Source organism: Mobula birostris, chromosome 14, assembly GCF_030028105.1.
Source record: "Mobula birostris isolate sMobBir1 chromosome 14, sMobBir1.hap1, whole genome shotgun sequence".
Lineage (NCBI taxonomy): Eukaryota > Metazoa > Chordata > Chondrichthyes > Myliobatiformes > Myliobatidae > Mobula > Mobula birostris.
In genome coordinates this window covers 4216537-4235952 of record NC_092383.1, presented here as the reverse complement: position 1 = coordinate 4235952, position 19416 = coordinate 4216537, and the positions used below count along the sequence as shown (strand labels likewise).

Genomic DNA, 19416 nt, shown 5'->3' with positions numbered 1-19416 from the left:
CCTCCCAATTTCTCTGGTTCCCTCCCATAATCCTCCAGTTCCCTCCCACAATCCTCCGGTTCCCTCCCAATCCCTCCGATTCCTTCCCAATTCCTCCGGATCCCTCTCACAATCCTCCGGTTCTCTCCCAATCCCTCCGGTTCCCTCCCACGTTCCTCCATTTCCTTTCCACATTCCTCCGGTTCCCTCCCACATTCCTCTGTTTCCCTGCCACATTCTTCTGGTTCCCTCCAACAACATTCTGATTTCCTCCCCACGACCATACAGGATTCTTCCCCATGACCGCGCGGGTTCCTCCCCATTCCAGAGCCAGAAAGTGATTAAATAGGGGCCTAAATTAGGCAGCAGGTCCACTGTGTGTTCTTAATCCCCCCTCCCCCACATTGCCTCGTGTCACCATTCTGTTCTGTCTAAAGTGCACTGGGATAATCAGATGGATTACGTCCAGGCGCAGTTCTTCGTTAAAGTGACAGGGAGCTCATTAACTTGTTACTAGAACTCCCAGCTCAGTCACTGACTCATCCTTGTTTACTGATATTGAATTGACTTTATTGTTTACATCCTTCACATACATGCGGAGTAAAAATTTTTATGTTACGTCTCCGTCTAAATGTGCCATGTGCAATCATAGTAATTTATAATAAATAGAACAGTCAATATAATATAGAGTACACTCAGATCAGTGTGAGTTCATCAGTCTGATGGCCTGGTGGAAGAAGCTGTCCCGGAGCCTGTTGATCCTGGCTTTTATGCTGCAGTACCGTTTCCCGGATGGTAGCAGCTGGAATAGGTTGTGGTTGGGGTGACTTGGGTCCCCAGTGATCCTACAGGGCCTTTTTACACACCTGTCCTTGTAAATGTCCTGAATCATGGGAAGTTCACAACTACAGATGCGCTGGGCTGTCCACACCACTCTCTGCAGAGTCCTGTGTTTAAGGGAGGTACAGTTCCCATACCAGACAGTGATGCAGCCAGTCACGATGCCCTCAATTGTGCCCCTGTAGAAAGTTCTTAGGATTTGGGGACACATACCAAACTTCGTCAACCTTCTGAGGAGAAAGAGGCGCTGTTGTGGCTTTTTCACCACACAGCTGGTGTGTACAGACCATGTGAGGTCTTTGGTATGTGGATGCTGAGGAACTTGAAGCTATTTACCCTCTCAACCCCAGATCCATTGATGTCAGTAGGGGTTAGCCCGTCTCCATTCCAATCAGCAAGTCCACTAGCTCAATAACATTCAGCTCGTCAGATCAAGGAGACGTCTCCCCTTTTGTTGTTCTCACTGAAGCTAATTATCACCAACAGTGTCCGCACAATGCTCACTGCATTATCTCTGTTCCCATCCAGGCGCCTCCCAGCCTTTGTGTCCTGTTAGCTACAACAACATTCCTACCTCAGAGTCTGATAATTGTGCTGTTTTCTTCCCAGACAAACTCAACACATTTGAAGATTCAAGATTGTTTAATGTCAATTCCAGTACGCAAGTGTAAAGGAGAAAAAAGTAATTGTTATTCCAGATCCAAAAGAACGCAAGAAAACAATAAGCATAAAGAACACAAATAAAAAACGTAATAAATATAATTAGCTTATATACATAGGTTACTTGTATGTCGATAAGGTGATGCTAGGCACAGTACATAAGGTGACTGTGACAGGAAATGACAAAGTAGTAGTGGTTGGGGTAGTGGGTTGAGTTAGTGGGTGGAGGTGTTGATCAGTCTTATTGCTTGGGGCAAGTAGCTTTTTTAGGCTGGTGGCCCTGTCTTGGATGCTACATAGCCTCCTCCCTGATGGGGGTGGGACAAACGGTTCATGAGCAGGATGGGTGGGATCCTGCAAGGTACTACTGGCCTTTTCCTGGCACCTCTCTGTCTGTATGTCCTTGCTGGCGGCCAGGCTGGTGCCATTAATGCATTGGGCAGTTTTGACTACCCGTTGTAGACATTCCCTGTCTGTCGCAGTGCAGTTTCCATATTACTATCACAGTACATATTTGTCACCATATACTACCCTGAGATTCATTTACAGAAAATAAAGAAAAATCTTAAGACCATAAAATATAAGAGCAGAATTAGGCCATTTGTCCCATTGAGTCTGCTCTGCCATTTCATTGTGGCTGATCTATTTTCCCTCTCAGCCCCAATCTTCCGCCTTCTCCCTGTAACCCTTCACAGCCTGATTAATCAAGAACCTATTAACCTCCTCCTTAAATACACACAATGGCCTGACCTCCATAGCTGCCTGTGGCAATGAAGTCCACAGATTCACCATTCACTGGCTAAAGAAATTCCTCATCTCTGTTCTAAATGGATATCCATCTATTGTGAGGCTATTGTGAGTCTTGGACTCTCCCACTATTGGAAATATTCTCTCCACATCCACTCTTTCTAGGCCTTTCAACATTCAATAGGTTTCAATGAGATCCCCCGTCATTTTTCTAAATTCCAGCAACCACAGGCCCAGAGCCATCAAACGCTCCTCATAGAAACCTTACATTCCTGGAATAATTTTGATGAACCTCCTTTGAACCCTCTCTGATGTCAACGCGCCATTTTTTAGATAATGGGCCCAAAACTGCTCACAGTAATCCAAGTGCACTCTGATGAATGCCTTATAAAACCTCAACATTATATCCTTGCTTTTATAATCTAGTCCTCTGAAAATGAATGCTAATGTTGCATTTGCCTTCCTCACCACCACCTCAACCTGCAAGTTAACCTTTAGGAAATCCTGTATGAGGACTCCCAAGTCCCTTCGCACCTCACATTTTTGAATATTCTGCCTGTTTAAAAAAAGTCTGCACTTTTTTTTTCTACCAAAGTGCATGACCGTACACTTCCCAACGCTATATTCCATCTGCCACATCTTTGCCCATTCTCCTAATCTGTTTTAAGCCCTGCTTCCTCAACACTACCTGTTCTCCACCTATCTTCATATCGTCCACAAACTGGCTTCAAAGCCATCAATTCCTTAATCCAAATAATTGATGTTTAACATGGAAAGAAACTGTCCCAATATTGACCCCTTCAGAACGAACTTGTTACTGGCAACCAACCAGAAAAGACCTACTTTATTCCGACTCTTTGTCTCCTGCCAATTAAACAATGCTCTATCCATGCTAGTATCTTTCCTATAATACCATGGGCTCTTATCGTGTGTGGCACCTTGTCAAAGGCCTTTTGAAAATCCAGTGCACAACATCCAATTATTCTTCTTTAGCTGTCCTGCTTGTTATTTCCTTAAAATACACAATAGAGTTTATGAAAAGCTATACATAAACAAAGACTGACGAACAACCAATGTGCAAAAGAAGACAAACTGTGCAAGTATAAAGTAGATAATCCTGAGAACAGGAGTTGTAGAGTTCTGTAGGCTGTGGTATCAGTTCAGCGTTGAGGTGGGTGGTACTGTCCACGCTGGTTCAGGTGTCTGATGGTTGAAGGGCAATAACTGTTCCTGAATCTGTGCAACCAAAGGCTCCTGTACCTTTTTCCTGATGGGACTAGTGAGATGACCTGGATGGTGGGGATCTTTGATGACAGATGCTGCTTTCTGGTGACAGAACTACTTGTAAAGAAACTCAATGATGGGGAGGGATTTGCCTTTGATAGACTGGGCTATGCCCACAACTTTCTGGAGACTTTTTCATTCCTATTGTTTCCCTCTTAGGCTCTGACATGTCCAGTTAGGACACACTCCACTGTGCATCTGTAAAACTTTGTTAAAAGTTTTTGGTGACATTCTGAATCTGCACAAGGTATTGACACCCAGGAACTTGAAATTGCTCACTCTTTCCACTTCTGATCCCTCTGTGAGTACTGGTATGTGTTCCCTCATCTTACCCCTTCTGAAGTCCACAATCAGTTCTTTGGTCTTATTGACATTGAGTGCATACCTTGCTTCTGTACGACCTTTCGTCACCATCTGAGATTCTGTCAACAATGATTGTATTGTCAGCACCTTTACAGGTGGCAGGAGTCCTGACGAAGGGTCTCGGCCTGAATCGTCGACTGTACCTCTTCCTGGAGATGCTGCCTGGCCTGCTGCATTCACCAGCAACTTTGATGTGTGTTGCTTGAATTTCCAGCATCTGCAGAATTCCTGTTGTTTCCGTGGAGAACATCAGTCTCTGGTATGGGGTGGGGGGGCGGGGAGTTACTGCGCAGGATCAAAAGAAGCTTCAGAAAGGTGTAAAATTAGTCAGCTCCATTATAGGTACTAGCCTCCGTAATATTAGGCCATAAGACAAAGGAGCAGAAGTCGGCCATTCGGCCCATCGAGTCTGCTCCGCCATTTTATCATGAACTCATCCATTCTCCCATTTAGTCCCACTCCCCCACCTTCTCACCATAACCTTTGATGCCCTGGCTACTCAGATACCTATCGATCTCTGCCTTAAATACACCCAATAACTTGGCCTCCACTGCTGCCCGTGGCAACAAATTCCACAGATTCACCACCCTCTGACTTAAAAAATTTCTACGCATTTCTGTTCTGAATGGGCGCCCTTCAATCCTTAAGTCATGCCCTCTCGTACTAGACTCCCCCATCATGGGAAACAACTTTGCCACATCCACTCTGTCCATGCCTTTCAACATTCGAAGTGTTTCTATGAGGTCTCCCCTCATTCTTCTAAACTCCAAGGAATATAGTCCAAGGGTGGACAAGCGTTCCTCATATGTTAACCCTCTCATATTCAAGCCATCTTCAAGGAGTGATGCCTCAGAAAGGCGATGTCCATCCTTAAGGACCCCTATCACCCAGGGCATGCCCTTTTCTCACTGTTACCATCAGATAGGAGGTACAGAAGCCTGAAGGAACACACTCGGTAATTCAGGAACAACTTCTTCCCCTCTGCCATCCGATTCCTAAATGGACATTGAACCCATGAGCACTAACTCACTTCTATTATTTCTGTTTTTGTACTATTTTTATTTTAACTTTTTAATATACATATATATATATACTCACTGAAATTGATTTACTGATTTATTTTTCCCTCTATTATCATGTGTTGCATTGAACTGCTGCAACTCAGTTAACAAATTTCACGACACATGATAATAAACCTGATCTCTCTCTGGATCTCCTCCTTTGAAGTGCTTTTTAAAACTTATCCCTTTACCTATCTAACTTCTGTTTTTGTATTTTCTGTAAACACTTGCTTGACAATCAATTCCATTGCAGTCATTAGGATACCTGGTACATTAGGTAACGACATTAAGCAAATTGTTGTTTGCCAGGCTCTTTAAAAAAATACCAGAGGACAGATAATGAACTGTGCTAAGATTAAGTGGTGAAAACATCTATTGTGTGAGATTCATCAAAGTTGTTGGTGAACGCAGCAGGCCAGGCAGCATCTCTAGGACGAGGTACAGTCGACGTTTCAGGCTGAGACCCTTCCTGACGAAGGGTCTCGGCCTGAAACGTCGACTGCACCTCGTCCTAGAGATGCTGCCTGGCCTGCAGCGTTCACCAGCAACTTTGATGTGTGTTGCTTGAACTTCCAGCATCTGCAGAATTCCTGTTGTTTATTGTGTGAGATTATTCGGCAGGTTTTAGATGCCAGTGCTTTGTCTCACCCCCTCCTGACTCAGTTTAAATCTGAAATACTCATTACTCTCAGTACTGTGCAAAGGTCCCAGGCACATGTGTATATGTAGCCAGGGTGCCTAAGACTTTTGCACAGTCCTGTAGTAATTTTATATATTGCACTGTACTACTTCTGCGGAAAAAAAACAAATTTCTCGACATATGTGAGTGATGATAAACCTGATTTTGATAAGGGTCTCTATTGTGGACTGAGGGTGGGAAGGGGGCAGGTAGGGAAAAGGGGAAGGGAGAGGGGAGGGAGCGAGAAACACCAGAAAGACGTTCTGTAATGATCAGTAAAACAATTCTTTGGAATCAAATGGCCTTGCCTGGTGTCTCAGGGTTGAGTGTGTCTGCACCCACACCACCATCCCCCTCCCACCCCACCTTTGGCACTCCTTCTCTGCCACCTGTTCCTCACCCCTCCCCTGGCACTCCACCCTCGCCATTTCCAACATCCCGCCAAATTTACAAACTTGCCCTTTCCTCCATGTTGACAAATACAGTACTGTGCAAAAGTCTTAGACACCCTAGCTATGTCTACGTGCCTAAGACTTTTACACAGTGCTGTATGTCATTAGCTGCTGTATTTGTTCAGTTAGATGACTCAGACGTGTAATTTGGTAATGCTAACCTCGATTGACTCCAGTGAAGTTTAGTTAATCTTTGAACAGCATGGGATCCATTGAGAACACAGCTGGGTATTGCATGAGTAATAGCTCCTTAAACATTAATCAAGGGCTTGTTTGTGTAGCCTGGAATCCACTTGTGACACTTTGTATTTGTGTATATATAAATTGTGTATACCGTGTATAAATTCCGTATATAAATAACTTGATATATAAATTGTATATGCACTAGTGCCGTGTTCTTTTGATTGACTGCAAATGAACAAAATCAGTGCAGATCATTGACTACCTTCATCATAGTCATACTTTATTAATCCCAGGGGAAATTGGTTTTCATTACAGTTGCTCCATAAATAAGAAATAGTAACAGAACCATAAATAGTTAAATAGTAATATGTAAATTATGCCAGTAAATTATGAAATAAGTCCAGGACCAGCCTATTGTCTCAGGATGTCTGACCCTCCAAGGGAGGAGTTGTAAAGTTTGACGGCCACAGGTAGGAATGACTTCCTATGACGCTCAGTGCTGCATCTCGGTGGAATGAGTCTCTACCTGAATGTACTCCTGTGCCCACCCAGTACATTATGTGGTGGATGGGAGTCATTGACCAAGATGGCATGCAACTTAGACAGCATCATCTTTTCAGACACCACCGTGAGAGAGTCCAGTTCCATCCCCACAACATCACTGGCCTTACGAATGAGTTTGTTGATTCTGTTGGTGTCTGCCACCCTCAGCCTCATACAATGCTTTCAACGATTGCATCCTCCAAATCTTCACTTTCATTGTAATATTCAAAATAATTGTTGATGCCTTCAAATTCTTCATTGTTCCTAACTTGTTGAGGTAGTGAAATTGTTTCATTTTCACTCCTGGCTGTTTCTGGCATCTCCAAGCCTGAATGCTTGAAACCACAGTGAGCAAAACAGTTCTGAATTGTCTTGCTGTTTAGTTCTTGCCAACTATCAGTGACAAACATCACTGCTTTTTGAACACAAACACACACAACTGATGCTGTTTAAAAACTGCTCTCTCTAGCACGGTGTAGTGTATAATGGCCGCACAAGTGGATGCAATTAATGCTAGTTAGGAACTGTTTGACAACAGGCCTCCTGTCTCAATTATGAGGCATAGTGTTCCAAATAAACAAAGGGAATCTTGGCTGTTTTCTCAATTAATTTTCATTCTTTAAGAGTTGTCCTGAACCTGATTAACTGATGACCCAGTTAATTGGAATCCACTCTGTGTGTATGTGTGTCTGTGTGTGTATAGATACATGCACACGCATATATACACTAAAGATTAGCTTTGTTTGTCACATGTACATCGAAACATACGGTGGAAGTCCGCAAGATTGGCCATGCTTCCGGCACTGACAGACAACTTACTAACTGTATCTAACATGTATGTCTTTGGAATGTAAGGGAAAGCCAGAATAACTGGAGTAAACGTACATGGTCACGGGAAGAACGTACAAATTCCTTACAGACACCGGTGCGAATTGAACTCCAATTGGTGATTGCAGGCTTTGTAAGATGTTGTGCTAACCACTACACTATAGTGCATTGAGTCAATTTAGTCACAGATCATGATAATTATCTGCAATAGTTGGCTGTGTAAAGGGAGGACGGGAGGATGGATACAGGGCCCTGGTGGAGGACTTTGTCAAATGGATCATCTGCAGATCAACGTCAGTAAGACAAAGGAGATGGTGATGGACTTTAGAAAGATTAAGCCTGCACTGCTTTTTGTTACTATTGATGGTGAGGACGTAGATGAGGTGAGGACCTACATGTACCTGGGGGTGCACTTGGATGACAGACGAGTGGAGCGCCAACACAGAGGCTGTGTACAATAAGGGCCAGAGTTACCTCTACTTCCCGAGGAGACTGAGGTCCTTTGGAGTATGCAGGCCTCTCCTTCACATGTTCTACCAGTCTGGTGTCACCAGTACAATCTTCTATGTGGTGGTGTGCTGGGGCAATGGCATCAACCCAGGTGATGCCAACAGGCTCAATAAACTGATTAGAAAGACTTGCTCTGTTATAGGAGTCAAACTGGACACACTGGAGGCTGTGGTGGAACAAAGGACCCTATGGAAAATCCTGGCTATTCTGGACAATGTTTTTCACCTTCTGTAAGCTACCTTGTTTGAACAGAGAAGCACTTTTAGTAATCGTCTAAGACAACTGTGTTGCTCCAAAGAGCACTATATGAGGTCATTCTTACCCTCGGCCACTAGGCTCTATGAGTCAACCCACAGCCGGGAAAGTGTTGACTCCCCTCCTGTTAGACTGTTTGAGGTAACTTATTTTTTATTCTTTCTTACTTCCTTTCTAATATTTGTATACCTGTGCACTTGTAATGCTACTGTGACACTGTAATTTCCTTTGTGATCAATAAAGTATCTATCTATCTATCTGATCAGTGGATGCCAACCTGGAGTCCACAGACCCCTTGCCTAATGGTATTGGTCCATGGTAGAAAAAAGGTTGGGAACCCCTAATCTAAATGAAGACATCACAGTGGGAACTGCTGAGATTGACTCAAGTACCCATTTCCTTTCCCCCCAGAAACTGAGTAGCTAGTTTGACCTATTGATTAATTGGGTTAAGATAATATGTCCAATTTAACCTACAGTGGATGTTGAATTATTGGGTATGAATTATAGTGGAATGAATTGGTATGAACCCTCCAGCATTCTGTGTGTGTAACTCTGGATTTCCAGCATCTGCAGAATCTCTTGTGTTTGATATAAATTATTCCCACTTCCTAAATAAAACCGGACAACATTTTTTTTTTGTTTATGATAGACCACTTGAAACTGAACACAAATATGATTTCAGTCTACTTGTATCATGTAGGAATTTGGAGAAAATAATTTTTATTGTATATAGTGTGCTTAATTGCAGAACGGTGCTGAGGCTTTGCAGTAGTTCACACAAGCTAATAATGTTTGGTGGATGATTTTCGTAGTGTTTGAGGCTTCTTGCTTAAGTGTTCATCAGCCAGCATTGATGGATTCCAGTTCCCAGATACTGTTTCTCCATGACTGCAATGTCCTGGTGAAACCTTTCACCATGCTCATCACTGACAGCGCCAAGATTTGCAGGGAAGAAGTCTAAATGGGAATGCAGAAAATGAATCTTTAGTGACATGTTGCATTTCATGGTTTCAGCTTACATTGTGGGCAACATTTTTAATGAACAAATTATGAATTGAAATCACAAATTAGGTGATTTTTGCAACATGGTGTGTGATAGGGAAATTTCATGGCAGTCCAAAATCCATAAGAGAAGTCCAGAAGTACTCAGAAAGCAAGATCTTTGTTGTCCAATGTAAAGGTTTAATGTCAGCATACACAAAGTGTAGACTAACAGGGTAAATGCTTGAAGTATAAGATCAAGTTCAAAAATACAAGAGAACTGGGTGTTGAATTGACAAGTGACAATATGGCCATTCAGTGAAGATAGTGCCCTACCTCATGGTCATCAGCACCGACTCTAAATTATAGTTCATTGTACCTGAACTCAAATCAGAAGGGGTGATGTGTAGTCTCACCATCCAGAAAGTCATGAGACATGGGATCCATGGAAACTTGGCTGTGTAGATTCAGAACTGGCTTGCACACAGAAGGCAGAGGGTGGTGGTAGATGGAGTTATTCTGCCTGGGGATCCATGGCTCCTCGTATTCCGCAGGGATCTGTTCTGAGTCCATGCTCTTTGTGGTTTTTATAAATTACTTATAGAAACATAGAAATCTATAGCACATTACAGACCCTTCGGCCCACAATGTTGTGCCGACCATGTAACCTACTCTAGAAACTGCCTACAATTTCCCTATCGCACAGCCCTCTATTTTTCTAAACTCCATGTACCTATCTAAGAGGCTCTTAAAAGACCTCTATTATGTCCACCTCTACCACCTTCGCTGGCAGTACATTCCATGCACCCACCACTCCCAGTGTGAAGAACTTACCCCTGAAATCCTTCTTGTATCTACTTCCAAGCACCTTAAAACTGTGCCGCCTCGTGTTAGCCATTTCAACCCTGGGAAAGAGCCTCTGGCTATCCACACGATCAATGCCTCTCGTCGTCTTATACACCTCCATCAAGTCACCTCTCATTCTCCGACTTGGATGAGGAAATGGAAGGGCAGGTTAGTAAGTCTGCAGATGGCACAAAGGTTGGTGGCATTGTGGACAGTGTCGAAGGTTGCCGTAGGTTACAATGGGACATTGATAGGATGCAGAGCCAGGCTGAGAAATGGAAAATGGAATTCAATCTGGAGAAGTGTGAAGTGAGACTCCTTAGGAGGTCAAACCTGAAGGCAGAGTACAGGGTTAACGGCAGGATTCTTAGCAGTGTGGAGGAAGAGTTACCATGAATGTTGATAGAGTGGTTGAGTGATGGATGGTGTGTCAGCCTTCATTAGTCAGGGAACTGAGTTCGAGAGCCTTGACGTAATATTGCATCTCTATAAAACTCTGGTCAGACCACACTTGGAGTATCACATTCAGTTGCCACATTATAGGAAGGATGTTGAAATTTTAGAGAGAGAGTTTACCAGGACGCTGCCTGGATTAAAAAGCATGACTTATAAGGATGGGTTGAGCGAGCTAGGGCTTTTCTCTTTGGAGCAAGGGCGGGATGAGAGATGATTTGATGGAGGTGTACAGGATGATCAGAGGCACGGATCAAGTGGACGCCAGTGACACTTTCCCAGGTGGAAATGGCTAATATGAGAGGGCATAATTTTAAGTTGATTGGAGTAAAGTACAGGGGGATGTCTGAGGTGGTTTCTTTACTCAGAGGGTGGTGTGTTTGTGGAATATCCTGCCAGGGGTGGTGGTAGAGGCAGGTATGTTAGGGGCATTTAAGAAACTCCTAGATTGGCACATGGATGATAAGAAAATAAAGGACTGTTTAGGAGGGAAGGCTAGATTGAACTGAGAGCAGGTTAAAAGATCAGCACGACATTGTGGGCCGAAGGGCCTGGACTGTACTGTACTGTGCTGTAATATCTATGTTTTATATCGTAAACTTAAACATAAGCTCAAGAGTTTCTGCAGATGCTGGAAACCCAGAGCAACAGACACAAAATGCTGGAGGAACTGAGCGGGTCACGCAACATCTACGGATAGGAATAGTTTTCATTGTTTTCTACAGATGCTGCCTGACCTGCTATGTTCCTCTAGCATTTTGTGTGTGTTACTCATGAGGGACAAAAACAGAGTAAATCAGAATTAGGCCCAAAGTGGATTTCTTGAATGGACACAAATCTCTAGGGAAGTGTGGTCAGAATAAGAATTACTGACGTAGGTTATGGAATTTCCTCTGTGGCACCAATGCAGTGCCATACATTAAAAGTACTAGGAATCACTGTAAGAAATAGATATTTGTTAATTAGTGCAAGGAGAACAAAATGTAGCGAGACAGTATTTATGGGTTCAAGGTCCATTCAGACATCCGATGGCGGAGAGGAGGAAGCTGCTCCTGAAACATTGAGTGTGTGTCTTCAGGCTCCTGTACTTCCCTATTGATGGTATGATGGGGGTCCTTAATGATGGCACTTTGAAAATGTCCTGGATACTAAAGAGGCTACTGCTCGTGATGGGACTGGCTGAGTTTGCAACCCGATCCTCCACAGCAGACAGTGATGCAACCAGTTAGAATGCTGTCCCTGGTACATCTTTATAGTCTTTGGTGATGTTGTCTGTGTCTGGTGGAGATACTGTGAGGACTGGAATCAAACTGAGCTGTGCAAAGTTTTGAAAACAAGTTCATTACACAAGAACTCTTGGTCAGATTGGAGCCGGGGGGTGGGGATGGATTCGGATTGCTTTTAACATTTGAGTAATTGGGTTGGAAACTGTGTGCTGGTCGGAAACTTGGGGATCTGCCAGTGCAAATGATTAGAAAATAGTTTTAGTTTAGATTTCTTGGGTTTGTTGTTTTGCCACTCTGACCCCAAGATGACGTTTGTTTCTGGTAAACGCTGACAAAGGAGAAGGAGGCCTTGTAGTGTAAGGCCTTTGTTGTCCCGGATTCAATAAATTTGTCTTGTTCCAAGGTCTGATGCCCGCTGATTGTAAGGACTGATGCACGATGACTACTTCAACACAAGTGATCAGAATCAGAGTTAGGTTTGATATCAATGGCATATGTCTTGAAATTTGTTGACTTTGCGGCAGCCATACATGATAAATATAGAAATAAAACTGATTTACTGTAAGTAATGTATGTATATTAGATATTTAAATTAAGATAAGTAGTGCAAAAACAGGAATTTGAAAAAAAGTAGTGAGATAGTGTCTATGGGTTCAATATCCATTCAGAAATCAGATGGCAGAGGGGAAGAAGCTGTTCCTGAGTCATTGAGTGTGTGCCTTCAGGCTTCTGCACCTCCTTCCTGATGGTAACAATGAGAAGAGGGCATGTCCTGGGTGGTGGGGGTCCTTGATGATGGAAGTCACCTTTCTGAGATTCTGGAAATCCAGATCAACACACGCAAGATGCTGGAGGAACTCAGCAGGTCAGGCAGCGTCTAAGGAGGGAAACAAACATTCAAAGTTTCTGGCTGAAGCCCTTCATCAGGGCTGCAAGATTTCCAGCATCTGCAGAATCCTGGTATAACCCTTCATTAGAAGAGGGATTAGTTAGAGGTAAAGGTAAATGGGGAGATTGCTCTTCATAGTGTTACGTAAACGGCAACAATGAATATCAGTCGAGACAGGTTATAAAAAAACAACCAAACATTTATTAAACACAGATAAACGATAAGGAAAAAACAAATGAAAACTTCAACCGGAAGTTAACCGATATGCAGCCGTTCAACAAATCGTCACTCGGCACTGGGGTTCTTAAAGCGTTAAATGCGAAAACAATTCTTAAAGCGATAAAGTCAGATATAGTTCTTAAATGGTAAATTCGAAAGTCCAACAGATTTATACGTTCAATTGGGAGAGACTTCTCTGGAGAAGGATTTCTTCATAGACGCGGCTTTCCTGCTAGTTCTGTCCACACGATTCACGATGCAGCAAATAAACAGTTTAAAACAACTGACTTTGGTTTCTAGAGAGCAAACCTTTGCATGAACTCTTTTCTCTTTTGGCAAGAGTTATCTCGATGCAGGTCGCTACTCCTTCAATGAAGACTCAATAAGGTCGATCCTTTGTTAAACCGCCGAACGATGCTGACTCCTCTCGATCCTTCGGTCCTGTACTTCGGTCCTGTCTTCACTCTCCCTTTTACTGCTGGAATAGGGTAAATCAGCACATCTAGCAAAAATTTCCAGTCCAATAATATGGTATCTTGCAACAGAACTCAATACTCCGTTTTAAAAATGAAACTGCATCACAAAAACAAACACGCAACAGAAACGGAGACACAGCACGTTCTACCTGGAAATCTACAAACTGAAAAACTAACTGCATCATTTGGGGTCTACCCTTATATACCCATAGTGCACATGTCATCACATGACCTCACATCGGCGGGAAAATTACATCAGGTGACCTCCAAAAGACCATTACATCATTCTCACAAAAAAAATCACAGATCTCCTTGAGGCATGTAACGATAGATGCTGCTCGACCTGCTGAGTTCCGCCAGCGTTTTGTATGCGTTACTCAATTTATCTGCAGCCATGTGAAGCTGAGCCAACACCTTTAGTGTAGACGTGCATCTCCGGTCATCGATCAGCCAGTAAGCCCTACCCCTCCTACGCTGAAGCCCAGAGCAGTCGGGCATGAGGAGGCGGCTGGAGCCAAGGTCCAACAGTAGGAAGGCGTGAGGGGCACTAAAGGAGGACATGGGGTAGGGATGCCTTCAGGTTCCTCATTGCCTGGGATATAAAAGTATGGAAGAGGGAGGGAAACGTGAGAGTTGAGTGGTTGAAAGCAGCAGATCAGGTGGTTGGAGTGGCAGTAGCCATTAGAGAAGGGAAGGGAAATCTCTAATCCCAGCCTCTGCCACAACACCACCCTTTCCTCACACTATCTCTACCCATATACCCTCCTCCTGCCAGAACTCCTCCCCATCACCCCCCTCACCAACATCCGCCTCCCCCAGACCACCACCCCCCTCAACAGGTCTTTGTCTAGCTCTGGAAAACCTCACAGAATCAGATTCATAATCGGGTTTATTATCAAGGTCGTATGACATGAAATGTGGTGATTGTGACGGCCGGGCAGCGCAAGGACATAAACTGCAAAATAAATACAGACTGCAGACTGTAAGCTCAGCCAGCTCCATCATGGTCACGAGCCTCCCCAGCATCCAGGATGTCTACAAATGGCAGTGCCTCAAAAAAGGTGGCACTCGTCATTAAGAACCCCATCACCGAGGTCGTGCCCTCTTCTCATCACTACCTTAAGGAAGGAGGTACAGGAGCCTGAAGACACACATTCAACGTTTCAGGAACAGCTTTGTCCCCTCTGACATTGAACCTATGAACACTACCTCACATTTATTTTTGATTGTAATTTACAGTATATTCTATGTATTGTAAAGTACTGCTGCCACAAAACAACAAATTTCACAACACGGAACAGGTTCTTCCCCTCTGCCATCCGACTTCTGAATGGACATTGAACCCTTGAACACTAGTTCACTCCTTCTTTATTTCTATTTTGGTACTACTTATTTAATTTAACTGTTTAATATATATGTATATACTCACTGTAGTTTACACTTTTTTCTATATATTATCATATCAAAGATACACATTGTATGAAAGGATAAGCAGAAAGACGGGGGGTGGCGAGACTCTGTTGGTAAAAATATGAAATTAAATCATTAGAAAGAGGTGACATAGGGTCAGAAGGTGTTGAATCATCGTGGACAAAGCTAAGGAACTGCAAGGGTAAAAAGACCCTGATGGGAGTTGTATACAGACCCCCCAAACAAGGATGTGGTCTACAAGTTACAACAGGAGATAGAAAATGCATGCCAAAAGGACAATGTTACAATTGTCATGGGGGGTTTCAACATGCAGGTAGATTGGGAAAATCCGGTTGGTGCAGGATTCCAGGAGGGGAATTTCTAGAGGCCTACAAGATGGTTTTTTAGAGCAGCTCTTGTTTGAGCCCACTGGAAGATCAGCTGTTCTGGATCGGGTGTTGGGCCATGAACTGGAGAGAGTTTAAGTTCGAAGAACCCTTTAGGGCAAGTAATCATGATATGATCAAATTCACCCTGAAATTTCAGAAGGAGAAGCTAAAGTCAGATGTATCAGTATTACAGTGGAGTGAAGGAAATTACAGAGGCATGAGAGAGGAGTTGGCCAGAGTTGATTGGAAAACAACACTGGCAGGGATGATGGCAGAGCAGCAATGGTTGGAATTTCTGGAACCAATTTGGAAGACACAGGATATGTACCTCCCAAAGAGGAAGAAGTATTCTAAAGGCAAGATGACACAACCATGGTTAACAAGAGAAGTCCAAGCCAACAGAAAAGGTGAAAGAGAGGGCAAAGATCAGTGGGAAGTTAGGGAATTGGGAAGCTTTTAAATACCAACAGAAGGCAACTAAATAGTCATTAAGAAGGTAAAGATGGAACATGAGAGTAAGCTGGCCAATAATATTAAAAAGGATACCAAAAGTTTCTTCAGATACGTAAAGTGTAAAAGAGAAGTGAGAGTGGATACTGAACCGCTGGAAAACAGTGCTGGAGAGGTAGTAATGGCGGGGGGGGGGGCAAGGAGATGGCAGATGAACTGAGTAGGTATTTTGCATCAATCATCATTGTGGAAAACACTGGCAGAATGGTGGAAGTTCCAGGTGTCAGGGGGCATGAAGTGTGTTAAAGTTACCATTACTAGAGAGAAGGCTCTTGGGAAACTGAAAGGCCTGAAGGTAGATAAGTCACCTGGACCAGGGAGGCTACAGAAGCACTTAGACAGATTAGGAGAATGGGCAAAAAAGTGGCAGATGGAATACACTGTCAGGAAGTGTATGGTCATGCACTTCGGTAGAAGAAATGAAAGGGTTGAGTATTTTCTAAATGAGGGGAAAATACAAAACTCTGAGGTACAAAGGGACTTGGGAGTCCTTGTGCAGGATTCCCTAAAGGCTAATTTACAGGTTGAGTCTGTGGTGAGGAAGGCAAATGTGATGTTAGTGTAGATTTCAAGAGCAATAAAATATAAAAGCAAGGATGTAATGTCGAGACTTTATAAAGCACTGGTGAGGCCTCACTTGGAGTATTGCGAGCAGTTTTGAGCTCTTTATCTTAGAATGAATATGCTGAAACTGGAGAAGGTTCAAAAGGAGGTTCACAAAAATGATTGCAGGATTAAACGGCTTATATGAAGAGCGTTTGATGGCTCTGGGCCTCTATTCACTGGAATTTAGAAGAATTAGGGGTGACCTATTGAAACCTATCAAATGGTGAAAGGCCTTGATAGAGTGGATGTGGAGAGGATGTTTCCAATGGTGGGGGAGTCGAAGATCACAGGACACAGCTTCAGAATAGAAGATCGTCCTTTTAGAATGGAAATGAGGAGGAATTTCTTTAGCCAGAGAGTGGTGAATCTGTGGAATTCTTTTCACAGGCAGCTGTGGAGGCCAAATCTTTATGTATATTTAAGGCAGAGGTTGATAGTTTCTTGATTGGTCATGGTATGAAGGGATGTGGGGTGGGGGCAGGAGATTGGGGCTGAGAGGGAACATGAATCAGCCATGATGTAATGACAGAGCAGACTCAATGGGCCAAATGGCCTCATTCTACATGTATATCTTATGGCCTTATATACTATACTGGCTACCACAAATTAACACATTTCACGATTTATTTTGAACCTGATTCTGATTCTGATTCATATCATCACTTACATATGTCATGAATTTTTTTTTGCGGCAGCAGTAGAGTGTAATATTTAAAATTGCTACAGTACTGTGCAAACGTCTTAGGCACCCTAGCTCTGTATATGAGCCCTGGACTTTCACACAGTCCTGTAAATGTGACAAATAAAACAATGTCAAGCAAAACGCTGAGCTTCAAGCTAACGTTAGCTAAGCCCAGCTGTCTGTGTGAGTGATGACAGAAACATCTGCTCCTCATCTCTGGTCACTTTTATAATAACTACGTATTTCACAGAGTAAAATAAAATCGTTAATAATCAGTCTCCACTGGAAGCCTTGAGGTCCCTTGATGATGCTTTCATGAAGACCATGAGGTCATGTGGAGTTGTGACCTTTTGCATCCATTTTAAGGTCATTCTCGTTCAAGTGCTGTGCTCAAAGCTGTTGCCTCTGGTCACTGAGAGATTTACTTCCAAGGTCACTGTCCTTTTCAGATTTTCTTCACGGGAGGGAGGTTGGGGACAGCTAAACAAAGGCCTGGTCGGTCTCAGACTGTTCTGAGCTCAGTATCTCAGACAGGACGTACTAGCTTTCAAAGCAGTATGTCACTGGATTTAAAATGTCACCATGGTTCACAGAGTTAGTGTACGAGGAGAGATTGCACAGAGTGGACTTGTTTACTGGTCTGTGGGAAGTTGGGGGTCCATTAAATTGAGGCTGTTGAACTGAGATGAAAGGAGGCTATTCCCTTTGGTAGGGGATTCAAGGAGAAAGATAAAAAATCTTAAAAGACAAAGCCAACAATCAGCGAGAGGAAAGAAACAGTGAACCTGATGGCACAGGGCCACCATCCCCTTCCCTGGGTCTCCCTTTCTCTCTTTTTGCACCCTCTCTTTCCCTGGGCTCTCTCCTTCCCTGTATCCTCTCACCAGTCAGTACCTTTAAGATGTGGTCACTGTGGAACGATTGAAACGTTATAGTTCGCAAGCCGCGAGCTCCCTGCTCAGGAATGTGACGGCCTTCGGATAATCTGTCTTAGAAATGTTGGTACTGTTGCACTGGAAAGCAAGCTCCTGATCTCGGGAGTGGAACAGCGGGGCTGTAGGAAGTTTGAGATTGCTTTTGAAAGGCTGCAGGGAAGACGTGCAGGGAAATATCCACAGCAGGGGAGTGTGACCTGTGGGCAAAGTCCTTTGGAAAAGAAAAGGCTTGTGTAAAATAATGAGGGTTTCGGTGGAACACTTCTTCTTGGGCCCTTATCTCCCAGTGGGGCAAAGGCCATTGATGACCTCCCATCTCCATCCTCCCATCTCCATCCTCCCAAGTCAATGGTCTGGTTGGAGTTCATCAATGTTTCTATAAGCCATAGTACAGAGGATTGGCCTATACAGCTTCACCAGAGCTCTGTTGGCCAGCCTCACCCGTTTCCACCTCTCACCACAGCGTTGTAGGGTTGAACTTTGAGAGGCAGGGAGGGGAGGGAACGTCGACTCAGACTATGAGAGGCCTGCGTCGGGCATTTTCATGCCTTACAAGGCGCAGATTGGAAGTCTACGTGGGGCGCCACTTCTCACACAGACTAGAGCAATGTGTGATTAAGTGCCTTGCTCAAGGGCACAAACACGCTCCCACAGCTGAGGCTCGAACTAGCGACCTTGAGGTAACTAGACGAACGCCTTAACCACTTGGCCACGTGAGAGGCAAGTGGAACAATACCTCACTATTTTTGCTCTGTTTTTGCCTGGTTATTTTTTGTATATATTTCTCATCGTAATTCATGGAAGACCTCGGCTTATGTACATCAAAAGCCCAGCCAGGTGGCTACACACCGAGGAAATGGAAGTCATCCAAAGAACGAGTAATAGACCTGTGTGGAAAACCATGGTCACCAGCGTCCGCATCAGATATGGTACCTAGACAGTTTGTGGTGCTTTTAATGTATTGCACTGTACTGCTGCTACACAACAACAGCAAGTTTCATGACATATGTTAGTGACAAAAAACTTGATTCTGATCAGCAGGGTTGTGTTCTTGGGTTCACAAGCCGTTCAAAAATCTGATGTCTGCGGGGAGGGGGACGGAGTAATGTTGAGCATGGGTCTTCAGGCTCCTGCACAGGATTGAAGTGAGCTGCAGAGACTTGTAAACTTAGTCAGCTCCATCATGGGCACTAGCCTCCACAGTATCCAGGACACCTTCAAGGAGCAATGCCTCAGAAAAGGTGACATCCGTCATTAGGGACCCCCATCACCCAGACCATGCCTTGTTCTCATTGCTACCATCAGGAAGGAGGTATAGGAGCCTGAAGGCACACACTCAATGATTCAGGAACAGTTTCTTCCCCTCTGCCATCAGATTTCTGAATGGACATTGAACCTGTGAAGAAAC

At 43.8% G+C, this 19416-nt stretch overlaps 1 protein-coding gene across 3 annotated transcripts in view; it reads left to right on the top strand.

Moving 5' to 3' along the window:
* Positions 1-19416, top strand: part of LOC140209663 (A disintegrin and metalloproteinase with thrombospondin motifs 7) — a 248372-nt gene that overhangs the window by 227572 nt on the left and 1384 nt on the right. The window lies entirely within an intron of this gene.